The following is a 24,510-nucleotide window of genomic DNA, read 5'->3' on the forward strand; positions in this document are numbered from 1 at the left end:
ACTTTCTCCCATCTTTCTCGCTGGTTCCAAGACTTTGTGACTGTGAACACGGGCTAAAGCTGTCTAGATATTGCACTGTTGTCAATATATCTGCATAAGAGATTTCGGTCAGAAAGCTGTTTTAGATTAGAAGCATCTGTAAATACTTTGTAAATTGAGCTGGAAATATGGTATTATGAGGTGCTAATAATTTTCCCTCGTGTGAATTCTCACGGGGTTTTCCTGCTCACAGTGAATGAAATAAGAGGCAGAAAATATAGACTCCAAGGCACGCAGGGAATTCCTTTGTTTTCTTTTCCCGCTTTCAGGAAGGCGGATGGGGTTTCCTGAGCAGGAGTGTCAGGAAACCACCTCAGCTCTCTGTCTGCATGACAGCGAACATGAGCCACGACTCAGAGGCCCACCCCAGATTTCCTTCTGTGGGGGCTCTTCCAGAACAGAGAAAAAACAGGCACAGGCGGTCACGGTATTCCTCACGGCCACGTGGGTGTAAGAGGCGTTTGTGGCCCCTGCAGCTGGGGACCCCACCTGCGGCCTCACAGAGACGGACAGGGATATTTCTGGGCTTGCCAGGGGCCACCGCGGTAAAGAATCCGTCTGCCGATGCAGGAGATGCGGGCTTGATGCCTGGGTCGGGAAGATCCCCTGGAGAAGGAAAGGGCAACTCACTCCAGCACTCTTGCCTGGAGAATCGCCATGGACAGAAGGGCCTGGTGAGCTCCGGTCCATGGGGTCACAAAACAGTCAGACACGACTGAGCGTGCGCGCGCGTGCACACACACACACACACACACACACACACACACACGGATATTTCTGCGTCGATTATTTCTCTGTATCAACGTGAGCGCTTTGGACACAGGTGAGTCTTCCAAGGCGTAATTTCTACATTTCCTCTCCCCTTGCTGGTCTGTTAGCTTATCCCCATCACCAAGGGGAAGTGTGTGAACCTGCAGGAAAAGGCCTCCACTTTCGCAGAAGCCAGTCCGTGAGAGCCCAGAGCAAACGGCAGGTTGCCCTGCTTGTTGTGTTTGTGATTGGGGAGCGGGGCGAGTCCCACCGCGAGAGGAGCAGGGATCAGGGAGCCAGCGGCCTCGCGGGACAGGCGGGGGGACAGAGCCCGCCCTGCATCTTGTGCCAGGAACTTAGGGGTGAGCTGCGACGGTCACCACCCACAGCGATGGATGAACGAGTCTGCATCGTGGGAAGGAAGTGTTCGGAGTCTCATTACAGAGACTCCAGAGCCACCTCGAGGGGCGGTGTTCAACCCCAGCTCTGACGCTGAAGCAGTGGCTGCTGCAGTGCCCGCTCAGACCACCCTCCAGGAGTGAGGGCTTCATCCCGGCTTCTGGGGGCTTGGCTGTGCTGGCTCACTCTCTGTCCGTCTCTGGAACTTGCCCGCACGCACCAGCAGGTTCCTTGGGCAGTCCGCGTCACATGCAGGGTGCACAGATACACAGGCCGGGTCCCCTGGCCCCAGTGGGGCCGCCCTGAAGGGCAGACTCAGCTCCTGTCGGACGGGCAGGAGCGCCCTCCGCCCTCTGCCCAGCCTCGCCCCGTTCGCGCCCCCACGGCCCTGGGAATGACTGAGGAGCCTGCAGCCCAGCAAACTCCCCAAAGGCAGATCTCCATCTCAGAGTCTGCCTCCCAAGGAACAGATCTATGCTAACGACCTTAGGAAAGTTGATTTTTTTAATTGAAATGCACCTGGGGGAAAGTGAAATAAATAATTCAAAAGTTATTCAGACAAAAGTAATCAGGAAGGTGGAGCTATCACTGCAGCTCTCCGCGGCGGACGCCCCGGAGCTGCGCGCTTTCTCGTGGATCATTTAGGATGGTGGTCCTCAAAGGCGTGGTCCCGGCCTCCGTGGCTGTCTCCAAGCCTTTCAGGTGCTCCACGCGGTCACCCGGGGTTTGTATTATCACTGAGATGCCACGTGCCTTTTTCTCACTCACCCTCCCACAGGTATGGAGAGAAGAAAAAGTTCGTTATGGGGTTTCAGATCTCACACTACAACTGACCTTAAGAAGCTACCCCTTGTCGAGTTTTGGTGTGGCTTCATAGCCACACCTCTATCGGAAGAGGGTGTTAAAATGCGTTTTCCTTTTCCAACTATGAAGTGTGTGGGGCTGGATTTTCTTCCTATATTTTAACCAAAGCAACATATGGAAACACATTGGACGCAGAGCATATTTGAGAATCCAGCTGTCTCCTCTGAAGGCAGCAATTTAAAAGATTGGCAAACATGAAAAAACATACCATTCCTTTTGCCTTTTGTTTCACTTTTGGAACAAACCAAATCGTTTTGTTGGAAGCTATTAGACACAGAGCTATTTTTCATAAAATGCGATTTTTGTTAACATGGTGTGTTTATCATTTTTTTAAAAAATGAATTTATAAATAAATGCTCTTAAAAGCCTCCGTTTTAATTTCTAATACGGCAAATTTCTGTAGCTCTAATATGCATCAATGAAAGCACTCTGGGATTCCTCAACAGTTTTTAACAGTTTAAAAGAGAAAACAAAGCTTCCAAAACTGCTCCGTGTCCCCCTCGTTACAGGAGGAATAGATGTTCATTATAAAATACACAGAGAGGAAACATAAAATAACAACCCACAATCTTATCACTGAGAAGTTCCCTCTTTTAGAGTTTGTCTCACTCCAGGTCAGTTCACAAATACTCTTCAGTCACTAGGCTGTGTTTAATTCTTTGTGACCCCAGGGACCGTAACCTGCCAGGCTCCTCCGTCCGTGGAGGTTTTTCAGGCAAGAATGCTAGAGTTGGGTGGCCATTTCCTTCTCCAATCACAAATATTACTGATTCTGAAATACTGTTTTGAAGAAGCTAAGACATCTTTTTTTTTAAATCACTGTCCACCCTGCCAAATATGTCATTTAAAAGGGCGTGGGAGCTTCTCTGTGTGGTTGCGTCCCACCAGGAAAGACGGAAAGTCCCAGCTGGGTGGTACATGTAAGTGTTTGACGTTTCCCACTCTCATAAACATGGCAGGGATGGACAGCCTGACAGCAACATGACTGAAGTCACTTCCTAGATTTTCCTCTGAGAAGCATTTCACAGATGTTGAAGTGTGGGATCAAAGTGTAGTCATGCTTTAAAGGCATCTGATACACACGGTCAAATTCCTCTCCACTACACGGGTTTCCGCAAGGCCAGAGACTGGTTCTCCATCACTCATGATTATCTTCTGTATTTCTACAGATGAAGGGATGAATGGACCAATGTGTGAGCGGGACAGATTCTGTGTGTCCAGGTTAAATTTTGACATTCATAGTTCAAAATTATTTTACATTTGCTTAGTGAAAAAGGATGACCTCTTGTCAGTACTCCACCTCATAATCTTTTACTCTTTAGTGAACATGAGGGTGAAAGTGTTGTCACATGTTTATTGGACATATGTCTTTATTCTTTGTCAACTTCCGAAACAATTCTTAATACCTAGTTCCTTTTATTTTCTAGGACTTGTCTTCCTTCCTGATCCTGATCAGCTTTCATTACACAACCAAGGCAGAGGTGGAGATAAGTGATGTGAGGGCCATGATCTTAGTGATTCATCTCCCTGCTGTTGTTAGAGAGAAGAGTGCTTTTAAAAAAATTGGCTTTTGGAATATAGTTGATTTACAACGTTGTGTTAGTTTCAGGCACACAGCAAAGTGCAAGTGACTCAATGATACACATACATGTGTCCACTCTTTTCTAGATTCTTTTCCCATATAGGCTATTTCGGAATATTGAGTAGCATTCCCTGTGTTGTACGGTAGGTCCTTATTAGCATCGTTTTATCTATATATATATGTAGTGTATACATGTCAATCCCAACCTCCCGATTTATCCCTCTCCCTCTTACCCGCTAGGTGACCATAAGTTTGCTTTCTACACCTGTCTCTCTATTTCTGTTTTGTCGGTAAGCTCATGTTTACTTATGTGAGACTCCACATATAAGCAATATCATATGATACCTGTCTTTCTCTATCTGACTTAAGTACGACAATCTCTTGGTCCAGCCATGTGCCGCAAGTGGAATTACTTCATTCTCTTTTATGACTGAGCAGTATTCCATTACACGTGTGTCTCATCTCTATCCATGCGTGCACGTATGCATGCTTAGTCACTTTGGTCGTGTCCGACTCTTTTCAACCCTGTGAACTGTGGCCTTCCAGGCTCCTCTGTCCATGGGCTTCTCCAGGCAAGAATCCTGGAGTGGGTTGCCATTTCCTTCTCCAGGGGATCTTCCCCACCCAGGGATCAAACCCGTGTCTGTTGTGTTTCCTGCACTGTATGTAGATTCTTTACCCACTGAGCCGCCTGAGAGGCCATATCTTTATCCATGTGATCCCGCAGTCTCACTCCTGGACATATATTCAGAGAAACCCATAATTTGAAAAGATGCACGCACCCAATGATCATAGCAGCGCTGTTTACAATAGCCAGGACATGGAAGCAGCCTAGATGCCCGTCGGCAGAGGAATGGCTAAAGGGAAGAGAGCTTTTTAAAAGCAGGAATTAATTTAATAATAAGGGAACCTCATATGAGAATTCACAGTTCAAATTGGGAAAGGGTTTGAAGGTAGCCTCTCATCACTGTTGGAACGGACTGGACATTGGCTGTGCCTTTTTAAAGAGCCATGTTCCAGTATCACTAACTAAAGTATAGATCATGATCAAATTTCACAAAATGCTATGCTAGTGGCCATTATTTGTTTTCATAACTTATTCAAAGTTCCACATTGTATTTAGTTTCACTGAGCACTTTAGCAGCAGCAACAAATTCTGGTAAATTCTCTTTTCATTTTTACTGTTACAAACATTTTCAAATTTCCCTTGTTATGGCTTTTTAGATACACCCATCATTTAAAAGTGTACATTTAGTTTCCAGACACATGGGTTTTTTTTTAAGTACCTTGGATATTAATTTCTCATTTAAATTCTTTCTTCTCAGCAGTCACCCTCTGTGTTTCCTGGCTTTCAATGGCTCAGTCAAAGACCTCTCTTGGTCAATGTCACATTGCACTTGAAGATATGTGGGTTATTTTCAAACATGTTTTGATATTGATTTCTAACAGAATTCCACAGTGAACAGAACAGACTGTATGAGTTTAATACCTTTAGACCATGAATTTCTGCACCTTGTTTTATGTCCCTGGATACGTTCCAGTGTCTCCTAGTTTATAGTCTATGGGAACTTGAATAGAATTTGTATCCCTCTGTTGTGTGAAAATTGAATAAATCTTAATTATGCTGAATTGGTTCACGGGGCTTTTCAGGTCTATTATATCCTGCTGCTGCTGCTGCTAAGTCACATCAGTCGTGTCCGACTCTGTGCGACCCCATAGACGGCAGCCCACCAGGCTCCCCGTCCCTGGGATTCTCCAGGCAAGAACACTGGAGTGGGTTGCCATTTCCTTCTCCAGTGCATGAAAGTGAAAAGTGAAAGTGAAGTCGCTCAGTCGTGTCTGACCCTGTATATTCATTCTATTAATTTTTGAGAGTTTGATAGTGAAATTCTAACTAAGGATCTTAAATTATCTACTTAAAAAATAATTGTAATATACAGTGGAACTGTATGTAACTTTGCTCTGTATTTTCCAAGTCTCCTGTAAATGTGTTACCATACTTTCATAATTTGAACAATAAAAAGGAAAGAGAAAGAAATAAAGAGCCGTGTTCCTTGTTCAGTTTCCCATCCACCTTGCCCCCGCTCACCCAGTCTCTCTCTTCCTCTCTTCCTCTGGCCCGAGTCCCCACATCATTTGCCATCTGTCCTCACCTCATGCTGCTATTTTTCTGAGGGTAAATTTAAAAGAACCACAAACTGCTTCTTTGGGGCAAGTTTCTATCACGAATACCAAAAAGAAGAGTAGGAGACTGCACTGTCTCCATGAAAATGTGTATGTATCCTCGTGAAAATGAAATTACATGCATTTCATAGGACACATGTTTAATGTGACTTGATATACTGCATTTTAATGCAATGCATTTAATGTGATGTATAATACAGATTCGTTGTTGTACAGTCACTAAGTCGCGTCTGACTCTTTTGGGACCCCATGCACTGCAGCGCACCAGGCTCCTCTGTCCGTGGGATTTCCCAGGCAAGAATGACTGGAGTGGGTTGCCATTTCCTTCTCCGGGAGATCTTCCCACCCCAGGGGTCAAACTTGTGTCTCATGCATTGGCAGGCGGGTTCTTTATACTGAGCCACCAGGAAAGGCCATACTATATATTAAATGTATATAAATATTTAGTTGCATATATTTAGTATGCAAAGTGTATGTGTTTAAAGCAACAGGTGTGATTTTTTTTTCATCCAATGCATAACTACCATTAAAAAAAAGAGACAGCACTGAAAACAATGCCTAGGCATCCAGCTCTTCTTAGATGGCGAGTTTACACCAACAAGTGTATCACACACACTGGTATCTCTGAACCTGTAGACACTTGAGTTTTTGAGTCTCAACAAGACTCTCAAATGATAGCCATCCATCTTTCTCTTGCATTTAGGTAGAAGCTTTAAGTCAAGCTTTGGGAATGTTTTTCTTTCCCTCAGGAGAAGGATATTTCCCAATTCACCCCATGCCGTGTTTAGACATCTGGGTTATCTGAGCCTCTCTAAAGAGTCAGAGCTGAGAAATTGAGAAATAGGTCTGTAAGGACCTATAATGGACACTGCTCTGACGGCTTAAAACAGCCACTGTAGGCAAAGAGATGGCAAGTTTTTCAGGGTGGATTTAACATTATCCACATGGCCATATTTATATTTTCTTCCTCCTACGACAGGGTTTCCAAACTTCAGGGGCTCACTTTCGGTTTGTGCCAGGCCTCCCCTGCCACCTAAACGCTCACTCACCTATTTCTTTAAAATTAATTCATTAGATGTGACTACCGCAAAAGGAAAACCGATATTACCTCCCACAATTAAAAGGTAACATGAAGAGCTTCCCCGCTGGCTCAGCGGTAAAGAATCTGCCTGCCAATGCAGGAGCCGCGGGTTCGATCCCTGGTCCAGGAAGATCACACATGCCGCGGAGCACCTAAGCCTGAGCGCCGAAACCAGTGGGCCCGTGCTCTGTAGTCTGGGGGCCACAACTACTGAGCCGCGAGCTGCAGCCTGAGGACCTCGGCCGCAGAGTCCACGCTCCACGACGAGAGGAGCCGCCCCAGGGAGCCGCCCGCCCTCCACAGCTGCAGACCAGCCCGCCGCCGCGGTGAAGGCCCAGCGCAGGCCACAGGGAAACACGCATATGAATAAAGAACCTTGGGGAAAGGTAACGTTCGAATAAACGTGAGGCAAAGACAATGCAGGTTTTACATTTGATCAATAGCTAGACGCTGCTGCCTGCCTAAGATCCACACCAGCTCCTTAAGAAAGTCCCAGCATCAAATGAAGATTTCCTCCTTGGCACAATTAGAAGCAGTAAGTCACACCTGAGATAAAGTTGCATGGAGAATAACTTTCCCACTTCCTTACTTGGTGAGTTCATGTTATTTAAAGCTCATTTTATTTACAAGGGAATTTTTTTTTCTCCATCACCAGTGGTAAGTATGCTGTAATTTGTGAAACTCTATCCTAGTGTACTATTAATCATTTATTAATTGAATTGAAAATATTTGTTTTACCGTTTGGTTTACTTCCACCTTACAGCTACTATGTCAACCTGTTACTGGCTGAACGATTACCACACTGTGCTAGTTTTTCTCAAACCCTGACATATCTTTGAGACAGCCTTTCATGCTGTGTTTCAATCATTCATACTGCCTGTTTTACAGATGAGAAAAGGGAGGCTTAGAGAAGTTAAATTTAGCAGAGTTTTCTCACAACTGGAAGTGAGAGTTGAAATTCAAACCTGGATCTGATGCTACCTGTAGTAACTTGGCATTGCTAACCCTTCAGATCAACATTCCTTCATCAGCTGCCTCCTAGAGGCATCTAAACACCTGTCCACGCACCCAACCATTCATCCTTCCTTCTTGCCTTTCAACATTTATTCAGCACTTGTCATGTGCCAGGCTTTGTACCAAGCGCTAAGATTACAGGAGGATACAAAGATACAAAAAGTACAGTTTCATCTGAGCCACAGACGAACAGGGAGAAGCACACATATTATGCGTGTGCGTAAAGTGAAAATGGTGTTCACCCAGCAGTCAGAAAAGTGAGACTGAGGAGGAGACGCCCCGGCTCAGCCTCCGGCGGGGAGGACGGCTCCTGCAGGAAGCAGCGTGGACGTGAGTGCGGCCCAGCAAAGCGGCATGGTCAGGCGGCGCCAGGGCTCCGGTGGGCGCGGGAGGTGGCTCCTGGCACAGAGGTGGCGCCTGAAAGGCCCCCATTTCAGTTCAAGGGGTCCCCTCAGACCCTGCTGCTCTCCCTGGACACTCAGACTCCTGCCTGGACTCTCTCTGCCAAGGATTCATGCTTCCATTCGTGTTTGCATTCTGATGTTGGCTGAATCACGGTCAATATTGTCTCAGTTCCTTTGGCACCAGGATTAAATGCTACAATATTACTCAGAGCAATTAACCTTTAGTGTTCAGCCCGGCGTATCCACCGGGATGTTAGATGTCTGTCCAACAAGAGAATGGGCGTTTCCCCAGTTCATTTCTCCTGGCTCGGGGCTGCCTGTTGGAAGCATTTGATGCAGAATTATTTTGTCTGCAGACAAATGGCCTAGAAGTGCTGTCAGATCTTGGAGGTTGAGCTGGTACAGGGCTTGCTGTTTTAGCATCCCCTCTGAGGCCATGATTCCCCCGGCCCCATACCCACACCAAGCTGTTCTATAGTGAGGCTGAGGGTTGAAAACCAGGGTCTGTTTCCTTCACCCCTTTGCAAAGAACACAAGTTTATGACCTAGGAGTGCATATCACTAAGTCTATGGGCAACTCATACTTGTCAGTTCCAAAATCCTACAGGGCCTGACGTTGGTTTCATTTGCAAACTTGAGGGAAAGTGGCTTTGGACTTAGAAAGGCTCTGTGATCTTGGGCAAGTGATTTAACTGCTTTGGCTTTGGTTTTGTCCACCTGTGAAAATGAGATGATACTAGCGCCTACCTCACGCAGTTTTTATGAGGATGAAACAAGTTAATATTTGAAGTGTTCAGAACAGTTCCTGCCACAGAACAAACAGAGAAGTGTTTGTTAAATGCAATAAAGAAAGGAATGCGGCTTAGGACAGGGCGTTAGAGCTGAGGTGTCTGAGGCAGGCGGACGTGAGGAGCCAGGGTGGGTTCTGCCACCTGCTCGCTGTGTGGCTTCGGGCAGTTACTCCCCGTCTCTGGTGCTGTTTATTCACTGCTCAAATGCGGTAATAATCGTTCCTCCCTCTTAGGACTAGGTGGGGTTGAAATGAGATCGTGCACACAGCATTCTTGGCACAGACCTCTAAAATAAATGTTCACGTGCGTGTGTGCACGCTCAGTTGTGTCCGAGTCTTTGTGACCCCATGGACGGTAGCCCGCCAGGCTCTTCTGTCCATGGGATTTTCCAGGCAAGAACACTGGAGTAGTTGTCATTTCCTCCTCCAGGAGATCTTCCTGACCTAGGGGTCAAACTTGTGTCTCCTGCATTGGCAGGCAGATTCTTCACCACTGGCGTCACCTGCATTATTATTTCCCAACTGGAGCCCTAGGTGAGTTGGCCAAATGAAAACTCACAAAAGCAGATTTGCAAAGAGACGACCTTGCAATTCCAACCCCTTGCCCTTCTCCCGCAGGTTCTAGAGCGTCCACTGTGTGACGGGGTTCCCTGAGGGGCAGAAAGAACTTGGGTCCATCTGGACAGCAGTCCTGGGGTGCAGATGACATTGGCTTTATTGTATAAAGGTGGATCCCGAGTCTTGGTGACTTCCCCAGGCGACCTCACACTCAGTGGCAAGGAGAGCATTTGAGCCCATGTCTGCCTCCCCACCAGTCCTCGGCCAGCCCCGGGCAGCGCTGGAATCAGACAGGCCTGGGTTTGGATCCACTTTGCCTTTTGCCAGCCGTGTGACCGACTGTGTCTCACTGCTGTCCTATTGCCTGCAAATTCCTCATCTGTAAACTGCGAAGAACAGTCACAGCCACGCTCGGGGCAGTCGGTGAAGATTAAGTGAACCGGGTCCCAGGGAGCTTGGGGCTCCGGCCTGGGGCACAGGAGGCCCTGAACGGGGTTTGCTGGGGTTAACATGCTGCCGTTGGTGCTGCTCTCGTGATTCAGCTGGAAACACTCCAAGTTTCCAAAAGGAGACAGAGGAGAGAATTTTTGAAAACCGGAACCTATAGTTTTCCCCGCCCTCTCATGTTATCATTTATTGCTGCTGATTTCCTGGGAATTCTGTTTTTTCCTAAGTTACAGTGTGCAAACTCTCGTAAAAGGACACTGCCTTGTTTAAAAGCCACGAACAGCTGGTTGCAGAGCATGTGTTGTCTGCAGTTTCTCAAACAATCCCACACCCTTGCCACCAAGTTGCTGCTGGGAAGAGCAGCTTGGCAGTCCTGCCAATTGCCCCTCCTAAAGGCAAGTGTGGCGGTCACTGGGCCTTCCCCTCCACCGACTGTCTTCTCCTGTGTCCTTGGAACCTTACGGCCAAGGCCAGAATCCACGAGCCCTCCAGGGGCGCACCAGTCAGGGTCAGAAGGGACCAGGTGGCACGCTCAAATGAGGACGACTCAGGGAACTTTATCTCCCGAGAGATTCATCCCCAAGGTGTGGGTGGGTCTCAGCCTGGAAACCCAAGGGTAGCAGCCCTGGACCCAGAAAGAAAGAGATGGCGGGAGAAAGCTGGTGGCTCTGAGAAGAACAGTGACTTCCTCTTGGGGGACACGGCCAACCTGAGGTCACCCCCTCTGCCCCCTCTCTAGTTTCCTGTCTGGTACCCCGTTGAGGGCTTCCCAGGTGTCTCAGCGGTAAAGAATCCACCTGCCACTGCAGGAGACACTAGAGACGCGGGTTCCGTCCCTGGGTCTGGAAGATCCCCTGGAGGAGGAAGTGACAATCCACTCCAGTACTCTTTCCAGGAAAATCCCAAGGACGGAGGAGCCTGGTGGGCTACAGTCCACAGGATCACAGAGTCGGACATGAGTGAGCACACAAGCGTGAACCCCACTGGCGAAACTCAGCAGGGCACCGAGGCACACGCAGCACTGCGCCCGCCGTGTGTGGGCATCACCCACACAGGCTGGCCTTGGAGGCAGCGTGCGGGGGAAGGGGTGGAAATGGAGGAAATGCCCCAGGAGAGGTAAGGCTCCTGAGTTGCCTGGATGAGACGTTTCTGGAGAAGCTAGTCCTAAAGACCAATGGTATCACGGATCAGCTATTGGGCTAGTGATGGAAGGTACCAATTAAAGTCAGGCAACTCTTTTAAAACAAGAATATCAAGCTGCATTCCAGTCCACAAACCACCATATCTGTTTCAGGGTAGTATATTTCAAAGCCCAGATAACAGAATGATTGACTAAAGCAAAATGGATCTTGTTATTCACCTCTGGATTAACTTTTCCTCCATTGCCTCTGTAAATAAATGGTTCTTTTATTGCACACACAGAGCCTGGAAAACACTCGCAGATGCCCTCCGCATCCAAGGGCTCATGGGAGTCGGTTATTGCATGGTCTGGGGGCTTCCTTCATTTCTTCCTGTTGGAGTTTACATTTATAGGACTCGATCACGTTTGTCCCCATACCTGCTGACACTAGTGGTACCTGTTAGTGATCACCGACATAAATGATAAATAATTCAGTAAACTCTCAGGATCAAGGGCCTCCAGGTGGTACCAGTGGTAGAGAATCAACCTGTCAGTGCAGGAGATGAACGGGATGTGGCTCCATCCCTGGGTCCGGAAGATGCCCTGGAGGAGGGCACGGCAGCCCACTCCATTGTTCCTGCCCGGAGAGCCCCGTGGACAGAGGAGCCTGGGGGCTACAGTCCATAAAGGCGCAAAGGCCCGAACAGGACTGAAGCGACTTAGCCCGCACGTCAGGATCAAAATAAAGGGAGTTGTTGCTTCAGTGAAAATTTAGTTAAATTTCTTCAGGGGGGAAAAAAAAAAAGCCTTAGCAAAAGACAGCTTAAAAAAAAAACAACTGCTTGTCAAATAAGTTGTGAACAAGGCAACTTGTTCATGATAAGGGCATGAACAAGTGAATGATAAGGCAAAACCTTGTGAACGATAAGGACAAAACAAGAATCTGGAAGGATCTATTTGTAATTTATGGCTGTCAATCTCAGATTTCCCCGTGGCCCTCACTTCAAGCTAACAGCTAGACTTTAGATATTCTTGCCTTGAGGGTTTTTTTTTTTTTTTAAGAGCAGAAGCTTCTGCTGTGAAGTCACTTGCTAAAGCCTTGATAATTTCCTGGAATCTCCAACAGCCCTTTCCTTTCATCCAAAGACTTTTCTTATTCCTCTCTCCCTTTTGAACCTCAGAGTCACCTGGAAAAATTTCTTCATTCATCTCTTAACATTATCAAGGATGCAACTTGATAATGGGGCTTGAAAGGTCACAAGCCCTTCACTTCTGACTATTTCTGCTTTTTACCAAAATTCTTGAGGCAGCTGAACTCAGAGCAGCCCGTCTCTCTGCTCAGCTGCAACCTTCTGCACTTGCCAGACTGTATTTGAGACTTTTTCTTCCCACGCCCATCTCTCCACTAGACCGCGAGCCCCGAGCCCCGTGAGGGTTGGGACTGTGTCTCAGGCATCCTGACACCCCACCCCCCATCTCCCAGGATCCTCAGGAATACAAATGCTTGTGGAATAATCTTAAAGGTTTGTGAAGAGTGTTATCAGAGGCACAAAGGGGCCCAAAGACTTTGCATTTCTAGGTAATAACATAGGGTCCCAACTCTTCAAACCTGAAGGAGCTTTGGGGACCAAGCTTCTGGAAGATCTAGTCTGAAAAACTCAGCAAAGGCAGAAAAGATTAAAACACTTAAGTCAAGGAAGCTGGTACTCCAAAGTTTGTTCAGATTTTTCTAATGACTTATTTCTCCCTTTTGCCTAAATGATTCATGTTTCTGTAGGAAACAGTTTTATCCACAAGTAGCAGAATGTCCAATAAACAGAGGTTTAGACCCTAAGTACACGTGTTTATGACTTAAGTACACAAATTTGCAGCTACAGGAATGATACTGGTTCAATAAAGTCATCAAGGGAAGTTTGACTTTCCACTGAACTGTCCTTGAAATGCTGAATTTCACCCCTGGGCTATCTTACGGCTACACTGATCTGAACATCACCTGCGTGGAAGCTTTCTAGGTAGGACAGGGCATCATCTTTGTGTGGCTTTTTCAGACTCAGTTCAGTTCAGTCGCTCAGCTGTGTCTGACTCTCTGCGATCCCATGCACTGCAGCCCACCAGGCCTCCCTGTCCATCACCAACTCCCGGAGTTTACTCAAACTCATGTCTGTCGAGTCGGTGATGCCATCCAACCATCTCATCCTCTGTCGTCCCCTTCTCCTCCCGCCTTCAATCTTTCCCAGCATCAGTGTCTTTTCCAATGAGTCAGTTCTTTGCATCAGGTGGCCAAAGTATTGGAGTTTCAGCTTCAACATCAGTCCTTCCAATGAACATTCAGACTCAGGGAGAAAACTATTTCCAAGAGCCCCTCACCAGCAGACCAATCACTGGCAAATTGTAACGTGTTGCAACGTGTGGTTACTGGCTTGCGGCAAGCATGGTTCCCTCCCTAGGGCTGGAGGCGCTGCTGTTTGGAAAAATAAACAGGTTTCTGTTTGCAGAGAGGTGGGGAACCAGTGGTGTCTGTGAAAGCGATGTTTCCATGGCACACCTCAAACATTGAGACACACACACTCACCTGGGAAAAACAAACACACACACACTCCTCCCTACTCTACATGCTACGTTCTACTTCAATTATATTCTCCTCATTTTATCATGGTCCACTTAAAAAAATGTTTCTGGTGAGCCACAACATTGAGTTTAGGAATCATTAGTAGAATGAGTTCTTTTCCTCAGTTGACAGAATGTATGTTCAGGGAAGTTCGGGCAGGTTACAGAAAAGGCCTGAAGAAACGCAGGCAATCAGAGCGAAACCAGAAATAGACCAATGGCTTCTCCGAGGTTCGCGAGCATCCCCCACCACGCCTGCAGGCTCCGCAGTTCCCCAGCAACCAAGCTGGGGTAAGTCCCGGGTGAGGCTGCGAGGAGGAACTTTGTATTATTCTCAGGCTACTCAAGTAATTCAACCTGTATCCTGGGTAAGCCTGGAGTCGGGGCCCCTGGGAGGCTCTGGCTTGTCCTGTTTTGCTGGGGCTGAGAGCGCCTGGGCAGCTGCAATGTTAGGGAGCCTGGCGAGCTGCCTTTCCCGGGGCATGGAGGCTGACACGGCTCAGCGACCCACCACTACCAGCAGGACTGCAGCTTTGTTCATTCGCCGGGGCATTTCTAACCAGAGAAGACCAAACAATACGGACAAGCAGAGGCTCAGAGCATGGTGTTAAATCAGACGTGTGTGCAAAACAGTGTTCTTTCAATCGCACTGTCGTCTCCATCTTCCTCCGGCGGGCTCGCAAGTCTGGAATCCCCTGCATAAGCGGCTGTGGGCAGGAAAGAAGTGGACTGTGCTCTCCTGGTTTCGACCGGAACCACCCGCTTCACCCAACCTTCCCTCCACCACAGACCAAGGCCCCCCACTGAATGGGGTCTGGAGCTGGAGTCTGAGTCTGCTTTACTAATTCCAGCTTTCGGTTTGTGTAAATTACTTAAACACTCCGGGTCATGAGGCCCTCTCTAAATTGGAAAGCTGCTTTATTTTTACATCTGCAGCATAAGCAGCTCAAAGAACATAGTCAGATTGAATTTCCTTCTCCTGAAAAGATGGATGAATTTATGAATTCTAAGTGGGTTCTCCGTGCAAACAGTTTATTCTTGAAGTCATGACTGTCCTCCGTGAATCACAGAGGAGACATCCTCAGTCAGATAACAGTCCATTTCCTTTTCAGGACACAGCATTAGGAATTCATGGCTTGTTTATTTCCTGATATGGAAAAAGGATGCACCTTTTCAGCAGCAGAAACTCCCAAGCTACATATTTAGAAAATAAAAAGGAAAAATCTACTAATTTCAAGATTTGGAAAGGCCCTTCTGCCTACTGAGTCCTGTAAAGACTGTAGGGAATTCACGAGAATGACTTTTTCATAAGCCTCGGTGTGTCCATTTGTGACAGGTCCCTCTTCCAAAGAAAGGTCTATATTCTCAAAGAAAACGATGAAATGCCGCATTTATGACTAGCCTTGAGATTCACGGTTCTTCGTTTTTGAAAAGCTGCAGTGTGACGCCTCCTGAGAGCAGCGCTGACAGCTCTTGGTGACAGTTGGCACTGACTGGTACTTGCTATGAAGCATGCTGGTCACTTCAGTCGTGTCCAACTCCATGGGACCCCGTGGACTGCAGCCCACCAGGCTCCTCTGTCCATGGGATTCTGCAGGCAAGAGCCCTGGAGTGGGTTGCCGCGCCCTCCTCCAGGGGATCTTCCCCACCCAGGGATCGAACCTGTGTCTCTTAGTTCTGCCTGAACTGGCAGGTAGGTTCTTTACCACTAGTGCCACCTGGGAAGTCCCCTATGAATGGGGCATCTTGTCAAATTCTGGATTATCTCATTTAATCCCAATGACTATGAGATGAGAAACAATAATCCCGCTTTTCAGATGACGAAACAGGTTCAGTAATGTCAGTCACCGGCCCCCATCACACAAACGCAGGTGTCACTGCCAGGAGAAGAATCCGGTCCCAGGGCTCCTGAGGACTCAGGCATGTCCCCCAGATATGATGGGATGGAGAGAAAGATGCTTCTCAGCTTTACAGAAATGAATTCTGGGTATTCTAAACAACTAAATCAAACAATAGCTTTATCAAGTAACGCCACACACATGCTTTGACAGATATTACTTTGGACAAGGACAAATGAAAATGGGTTACAGGAAAATCACTACCTGAATAATCATCCAGCTAGTGCATGTCAAAAATTTTAATAGCTTGAATGGCTACAAAATAATGCTTTAAAAGGTAGAGGAGAATGTGGTGGTCCCTAGATCATATTTTTAATGAGTTGTTATTCCTAGAATCATATATAATCAGAGCCCCTAATTGTTCCAAACTGGGGGTCTAGTCACGATCCTGCTTTGCCCGCGGGACGCCGCCTCCTGCACGAGATGTGGCAGCGCCCGCTCGAGGGTGGACGGCCAAAGAAGCTCGAGTGGCCTTGCTGACCCGTCACCAGGAGGCTCTGTGGCCTCAGGCAAGTCGCCTCACCCCTGCGCCCGCGGTGGCTGTTTTCTGTTTATAAAATGAAAGGGATGGGAAAGTTTGTGCCTGAAGCATATTCCAGGGCGACTTTACTGGGAGGGGTGAGTAAATAACCTAAACATATTTCTTGGGTACTTTACTCCCACTCCAGTATTCTGGCCTGGAGAATCCCGTGAACTGTATGGTCCATGGGGCCTCAAAGAGTAAGCGCCTTTCCCTTACTTCCTCCGGCTGTTTTTTGGGAGGGAGCATAGAATGGAGATTTAGGGCCGGCAACTAGGGGGGCACATTACTTGGTTTGAATTGTCTCCACCACTTTTTGCTGAGTGAGGTTAAGCAAGGTCCTTAAATCCCCTGCACCTGGCTCCTATAGGAAGCTCGGGAACAATACAAGCCATAAGCAAGCGCTGCTGAAGCTCGGATGCTTTGCACCAGACAAGGGTTACTTAGCTACCACGTCTTTGATTTTTATGTGCCTGGCACCATTTAGGTGTCAACTAAGGGCTGACTTCTAAACTACATAAATCATGTTTATGTCCTAAATAAAGGCAGGAGGGTGGTGGTTGCTGTCTCCCATACTAACGTGCTGGCCAAGGTTCATCTGCAGTGAGCCTTTTTCAAGCAGGACGACGTCTTTTGCGCTTCCTAAGATCACCAGCAGGTGGTAGACTTAGATTGTATTTTAGATGGTCAGGGCCTAGGGCTCCTTCAGCTGGGGGCTTTGTGAAATGATAAATATTTGTCTTTTTAAATCAACAGCTTGAGTCATTAGCATCTAGAATAAATAACACCTGTCCTGGTGTTAATGCTCTGATACTGCTGCTAAGCCGCTCGGTCGTGTCCGACTCTGCGACCCCACGGACGGCAGCCCACCAGGCTCCTCTGTCCGTGGGATTCTCCAGGCAAGGACACTGGAGTGGGTTGCCATGCCCTCTTCCAGGGATCAAACCTGCATCTCTTACGTCTCCTGCATTGACAGGCAGGTTCTTTACCACTAGCGTCACCTGGGAAGCCCCCACCTAATGCTATAAAATAGCGAAGAAAAAGTTCTAATTAAGAGCTCCGGTTCTCAAAATGTCAGGCGTCATTTGTAGCACCTGGGGGCCTTGTCAGAAAGGCAAGTTCTCCAGCGGGGCTGGAAAGCTGGGTGTGGGGGTATCTGGGTCCAGTGATCTGTGATTTGCATGAGCTTGGGTAGGAGACGCTCCCTGCCAGGACGATGCCCACGCCGGCCAGGTCTTGGTTCAGGCTCCGAAGCTGAGTAGGTCAAGACCGGACATTTGCTGAGCCCGGGAACCAGCAGATTGGACCGCAACGTGGCAGCTGCTGGCCGTGCGGTCTCGGGACCCAGGCAGGCACGGGGCCCGGGGTCTGCACGGTACCCGCCCCCGGGACCCCGCTCAGCCTTTCCCCTCGCCGCCCCGCCCCGCCTCGGCCGGCCCCACGTCTTACCTTTCTCTGCAGCAGTTCCGAGCGGGAGGCCGTGACCCCAGAGCCCACCCCGTCGTGCTGGCTGTCAGGAAGGGGAGCACGGAGAACAGAGCAAAGCGCCCTTGCCGCTCCTGTTGGGGGCAGCACGCTGACGCAGACCACCGCAGTGGGACGCCCGCCCCCCGCCCCGAGCGTCAGCCGCGTGCCTGCGCGGCGCGGAGACCCGCGGCCAAAGCGAGGAGCGGCCAGCCGGGGCGAGGACGGAACAGGGGCGGGCGCGGGCGGACGCCCTGTCGGCCGCCGCCGTTGCTTTAACCTAGCTCTCCGTAGCCTTTGCTGCTGTAATTTCTGAGTGCACGCTGTCTAGCTGTGAGCACACACCACGGCCTGTCTGCCGAAACGTTAAACTGAACTGCCTCTATTCAGCTCCGGGGAGACCTTCTGACCCTCCCACCTGTGAGCAGATGCAGAGAAGGGAAAATGAACACATGCCCTCCCGATGCTGGCCAAGCCAGGAGAGATTCCGCATCTTACGGTCTTTTTACTTTACTTCCTCACCTCCTCCCCGCCTCTGATCTGTAACAGATCCTAGCATCCAGACCCCGGTAAGGTGGTAGTCTAGGACACTCGTCCACCGTCTTCTCAGATGCCTGGTCTTCCAAATAAAGCCGCTATTCCATGCCTCAGCACCTCATCTCCTGATTATGGGCCTGTCCTGTGGTGAGCAGACCAACTTGGATTCAGTAACAAAATAGGATTGATCTACATCATGATTCTTTCTTGGCAATGAGAAGGTGTAGCAAATCAGGACCCCAAGAAGCAACAGCTGGTTACAAAGTGATTTAGGAGGGGTTATTTAAAATAGAATATTTACAGGGGTGTGAACATACAAGTGACTCCAAGGGATAGTGAAGCAATTGTAGGCTAGCAGCGACAGAGCTGTACCTTCCCTGGACCAAAGGGCCAGGAGGGTTATCACAGAATTTAGGAGAGTCAAAGGGGGGGGGGGGGTTTTCCCTGATGACACTAGGGCAAAGAAGCCACCTGCCAACGCAGGAGATGCAAGAGACGCAGGATGGACCCTGGGTCAGAAGACCCTCTGGGGAAGGAAATGCAACCCGCTCCAGTATTCTTGCCTGGAGAATTCCATGGACAGAGGAGCCTGGCGGGCTGCAGTCCCTAACATTGCAGTGAGTCGAATGTGACGGAAGCAACTTGTCTTGCAAGTAGGGGGGACCCTCTCGAGAGGAGAGGAGTTCACAGTCAGCCTGAGCGCACGCCCTGGGAAGACCTCCTCTGGGGGATTTCCCCCTGTTTCATCACTGTCTTTTCTCACAAGGACCTTCTGCAGTGGTCCCCCATTGACTGAAACTGGTCAGGGGATGCGGGGGACCTGACGTCCTTATAGGCAGTCCTCACTGGTCGACACAGAATGTTGAAGAAAGGGTGAAGAGCCGGGGGAAATGGAAGGCTTCTAGCTCAGGGGTCAGTGGATGGGGAGGTGACCCAGCCAGACCAGTGGGGCATATGGTTGGGAATGTCTGCTGAGTGCTTCCAGGGAATAGTCTTCTTCCCTGATTTTTATAGGAAGAAGCTCCCTGCTTGGGATGCTGTTGAGAGGTTGTGCGTTCTGTAGCCAACTTGTATCTAGGAGGGGCATGTAAAGAGATTTGAAAGCAAGCGGGGGTGAGGTCAGCAAGATAGAGAAGGAGTGGGCAGATGGGGAGGGTCTTGCTGGAATGTCTGCTGCCTCTGGCACACGGGAGTTATCTCTTCCTCCTTTCTGCCTGGCCAGTTCCCGTCTGCTCCACACTGCAGCATCTATGTGGCCAAACTCAACTTCACATCTGTCTTCCCTGCTTGACTGAACTCCCTAATTACAGTAGAGAAATTTATGTAAAAATCTGAAATTCATTTTTAACAGTAGATTGTGTTTCTTGTACTGCTTTCTGGGACTAAACCGCAGGCCATGATTTAATGGGGTTTCACTGTACGGTTCATCAGCATAGATCGTAAGAGCCCAGTCCGTGGTTGACTCGCTGAGGTGCTGCTGGCTGGGCCATGTGATCCCAGACCTCGAGCTCTGCACAACGTGGGCCGGGATCCAAACCTTAGGAGCCTTGCTGGCTAGCTGTTTCCTTAGGTACCTTACCTGACTTCTCTGAGCAAAAACCCTGATAAGTGAATATGAGGATTCACTGCGTTTAGTACGTGCGTGCATGCGTGCTGGGTCACTTCAGTTGTCTCTAACTCTTTGTGACCCTGTGGACTGTAGCCCACCAGGCTCCCTCCTCCATGGGATTCTTCAGGCAAGAATACTGGAGCGCATTGCCATGCCCTCCTCCAGGGCATCTTCTGGACCCAGGGATTGAAGCCGCATCACTTGTGTCTCCAAGCGATGGGGACAGTCTCCACAACTGTCTGCATTGGCAGGTGGGTTCTTTACTCACGGAGCCTCCCGGGAAGCCGGTGTTTCACACATCACAGCACAAAAGCCCACTGACATCCCTCCACAGATATTTCCCTTTTCTCTACCCCCCCATCCCTTCTTATTAAAGGAACACCAAAGCTCTAAGACAAACCCTGGAGATTACATAGCTAATAAAATTAACAGCCCAACAGGAACAAAGATACAGAGAATGGGCCTGTGGAAACCATTGGGAATGGGGAGGTTTGGAAAAGTTGAGAGGTGGCGTTGACATATATACACCGTGTGTGTGCCAAGTCGCTTCAGTCGTATCCGACTCTCTGTGACCCCTGGACTGTAGCCCCCCAGCCTCCTCTGTCCGTGGGATTCTCCAGAGAAGAATACTGGAGCTGTTGCCATGCCCTGCCCCAGGGCCCTCCCTGACCCAGAGATCGGGCGGTATCTCTTAGATCTCCTTCTTTGGCAGGTGGAGTTCTCACCACTAGCATCACCTGGAAAACCCATGTACCCTCCCATGTGTGAAATAGCTAGCTAGTGGAAAGCTGTCAGATAACAGGGAGCCCAGCCTGGTGCTATGTCGACCTAGAGGGATGGGATGGAGTGGGGTGGAAGGGAGGCTGAAGAGGGAGGGGATGAATATGTGTGTGTGTGTGGTTATGGCTCTATTTATACAGGTTACGGTGGATTAGCACTGTCCTATGGCAGAAATCAACACAACATTGTAAAGCGATCATCCTCCAATTAAAAAAAAATACAAATTGTAAAAAATTAACAGCCGAAAAGCTGAGTGAAGTCTCACCCAAAGATGCAGACATGATGAACGTGATGCTCTGTCCCAAGCTCCACACTGAGTGATTGAGTTCACAGGGGACCGGTCTCACACGGTGGCATGAATCGGGTGGACAAGGTTAAACCATGAGACTGAGCGGATTTTTTGAACACCCCAGGCAGGCGGCGCCCGGAGACCCGGGATTGGCGCCTGCCGGACGCTGAGCTTCGCCTCGACCCTCGTATGCTCCCGGACAGCCCCACTCTTGAGAGTCAAAACCGAGTCGCTTCCCCCTTGGGATGCTACAAACCAGCCTGGAAGGTGCCGGCAGATGGCTCAGACAGCCCCTGCTGTGCTGGAGAAGTAGACTTCAGAGCAAGGGCCCGGCTGTGCCTGTAACTTTTGTGAGAACTTGAGATTGGCTTACTCTATCTCGGAGTCTTTCCAGCACCTGTAAATTGAGATGGCATTCTTTTTGTTTGGCAGGATAGTGAATAATCATTAATAAAAATTGGAAAGTTTTGTCTCTTCTAGAGGCTTCCTTGGGAAGACTTCTTACTCATCACCAATAAACAGGCTAAGTTAGTTTACTGCCATATATAGAAGGACCAGGGCTTTCAAAGAGGCAAGTGCCCGCTCTGATGGTTTTCTTATTAAACCTCTGTTAGTTCATCTAACCCTAATAACCACAGGCTATAAGAATTACAGTAATAATTTAAGCTGTTTAACTCAGCACTTAATAGGTGCCAATATCATTGGGCGTCCCAGGTGGCGCTAGTGGTAAAGAATCCGCAGGCAGTAGAGGAGATGTAAGAGCCGTGGGTTCAGTCCCTGGGTCGGGAAGATCCCCTGGAGGAGGAGACCCTCTCCAGTCTTCTTGCCTGGGAAATCCATGAACAGAGGAGCCTGGCAGACTGTATGGTCCGTGGGGTTGCAAAAGCGCTGGACACAACTTAGCCTCTAGACACCACCACCATCCGTGTAGGAGAGCGGGGGAGAGCATTAGACTGTAAGCGCAGATGCTGAGATCTGTAAGAATGTGACTTGCTTTTTCCGGGCACTGGGATGGTGGCAGGGTTAGGTAAGGAGCTCCTATCTTCCCGAAAGGGAAACACATGGGGTGACGTGGAAAGGCTGCACCTTGCACTGGCGAGCCCCATCCTTCAGCTACCCTCTTCATCTCTGGGTCTGTCTCCTCGTGTGCAAAATAGTTTCTTTAGCTCAATGAGCCCTAAAGGGAACGAGGTCTGTGGGATGCTGGTCCCCAAGGATGGACAGGGGGTCTTGACAATGGAAGGATGCTGAGATCCAGTTAGTGAGGGACATGAGAGCCAAGAAAGTGAAACTGAGTTAAAGATCATTACAGAATCTCCCAGAGCCTTTCATGTGCCAGTGCACGGTCTAAATCTCCAAGATGGGGTGTTTCCCAAACTCACTTAAAAGATGCTTTGAAACTCTTTTACTCTTTCATCTCTGAAGCTGTTCTAGATCTGAATCCTATGATTCGAATATATTCGAATATCTTGTATACTGGCTAGTTCTTCAGAGGCCAGCAACATTTTTCTAATTATGATGTAAGGTTGTTGATGAAGCAAAACCTTTTTACCATTCCTCTCTGGAGGCCTAGGTGATTATTCAGTCATTTCTCCTTCTTTTGAACTGGGGTACACATTCAATCGCATCGGTTGTTCCTGTGGATTTTAACAGTAGCGGTGCTTAGGATAACTGGTGAGGCTGGCTATAGCCAGACCCAAAGAGAGCACCATCTTGCCCTGATAAAGACACGCTGAGCTGAGACAGTGGTGGCCAGAATTATTTGAATCCCTTAGAATGAGACACTTGTGACAGCAGAGGCCCCCAATTTTAGCTTTTCATTTTAACATTGTTTATTTATAACATTCTTAAACAGCAGATTTACTAAACAGAAAAATAATGATAGCTAATCATTGTTGAAGGGCTTTCCATGTGCTTGTGACTGTTCTGCGTTACCTGTACTGTATCATCAGATCCATCCTTACTAAACCAGTGTGATGATTTTCCTGCTTTTTACAGGTGAGGAAATGGAAACAAAGGAAATAAATTTTTCTGAGGCTATGCAGCTTAGGGGGATGATCCAAATGCTGTGTTCACCAATTCCTTGCCGTATGGCTCTGGCCAAGTTGCTTAAGACTCTTGAGAGTCCCTTGGACTGCAAGGAGATCCAACCAGTCCATCCTAAAGGAGATCAGTCCTGGGTGTTCATTGGAAGGACTGATGCTGAAGCTGAAACTCCAGTACTTTGGCCACCTCATGCGAAGAGTTGACTCATTGGAAAAGACCCTGATGCTGGGAGGGATTGGGGGCAGGAGGAGAAGGGGATGACAGAGGATGAGATGGCTGGATGGCATCACCGACTCGATGGGCATGAGTTTGAGTAAACTCCGGGATTTGGTGATGGACAGGGAGGGCTGGTGTGCTACGATTCATGGGGTCGCAAAGAGCATGACTGAGCGACTGAACTGAACTGAACTGAATCAGAAAGCGCAAGTGCAGCCCAGTGTCCCAGCAGCTCCGGGACGTCCCGGAGGAGCCCTCGAGCAGAGCACGTGGACCTTGACAGCAGGGCGACGTGAGTGCGTGAGAACTGGAAACAAACCGAAGGCCCAGCAGCGAGAGGATGGGAAAATAGATCGGGAGAAAGTCATTCAAGGGACCCTCACACCAAAGCTAAAGTAGCTGAGCTGGAGCCCAGATAAACCACATCAGCCAGGCAGGATCGCAAGAGCCAACTGTTGAATAAAGAGCAAATCACAGGAAGACACGTGAAGCCTGAAACCTAAAAACAGTACCGTACATTATGAATATGTTCACAGGTGGTAATCATAAAACATGTTTGGGAATAATGGATACAAAATTCAGGAGAGCCATTATTTCCGAGAAAAGAGGAAGGAGGGACTTGTCATTGTTTTCGCGTTAAGTCATGTCCAGCTCTTTGTGGCCTGGTGGACTGTAGCCCTCCAGGCTCCTCTATCCGTGGGATTCTCCAGGCAAGAATACCGGAGCTGGGTGCCATTTCCTCCTCCAGGGGATCTTCCCGACCCAGGGATTGAACCCACATCTTCTGCATTGCAAGTGGACTATTTACCGCTGAGCCACTGGCGAAGCCCGAAAGGGGAAACAATTCAACTCTATCTGTATTATTTTACTTCTCAGAAAAGTCTTGGGGTCTAAATGACTCTAACGTTAAGATCTGACAAAGCTGGGTGGTGAATGCTTTTCTGTATGCTTGAGATGTTTCAGAATTTTAAAAATCATGTTTCATTACTTGTTTTGTCTGTTCTCTCTCCTCGTGATAAAAGTGTTGGGACTGTAAAACACGTTTATCACTTATGCTTAGATGTGCGTTTTTCAGAGCAGCAGTTTCCTCCTGCTCTGAAGGCCCTGTAAAAGGTTTTGGGTGGATGGACTTCAGTTCCGAGTGCTAGAACTTGTTTTCCGCTGGGTTCACAGGAGAGGTCATGCAGTGCGCGCTGTGGTCGGGGTTGAGTTAATCATTGACTGTGGCTGCCCCGGGGCTGCGTCCCCTGCGCGAGCCTTCGGGCGGCGGGCGTCCTGCTGCCCCGGGGACCGCGCCGGGAGAAGGGCCGCA

At 48.7% G+C, this 24,510-nt stretch overlaps 1 protein-coding gene across 5 annotated transcripts in view; it reads right to left on the reverse strand.

Annotated features, from left to right (window-relative positions):
- Window positions 1–17,810, reverse strand: part of BCAS1 (brain enriched myelin associated protein 1) — a 123,441-nt gene extending 105,631 nt beyond the window's left edge. For all 5 annotated transcript variants that reach the window (XM_065922216.1, XM_065922211.1, XM_065922215.1 and 2 more), the window contains exon 1: window positions 17,707–17,810. The gene's annotated coding sequence lies outside the window, so the exon portion shown is untranslated. The remainder of the gene's footprint in view (window positions 1–17,706) is intronic.
- Between the last annotated feature and the right edge of the window lie 6,700 nt (window positions 17,811–24,510).

The sequence above is a fragment of the Muntiacus reevesi genome, chromosome 2 (assembly GCF_963930625.1).
Source record: "Muntiacus reevesi chromosome 2, mMunRee1.1, whole genome shotgun sequence".
In the NCBI taxonomy this organism is placed as follows: domain Eukaryota; kingdom Metazoa; phylum Chordata; class Mammalia; order Artiodactyla; family Cervidae; genus Muntiacus; species Muntiacus reevesi.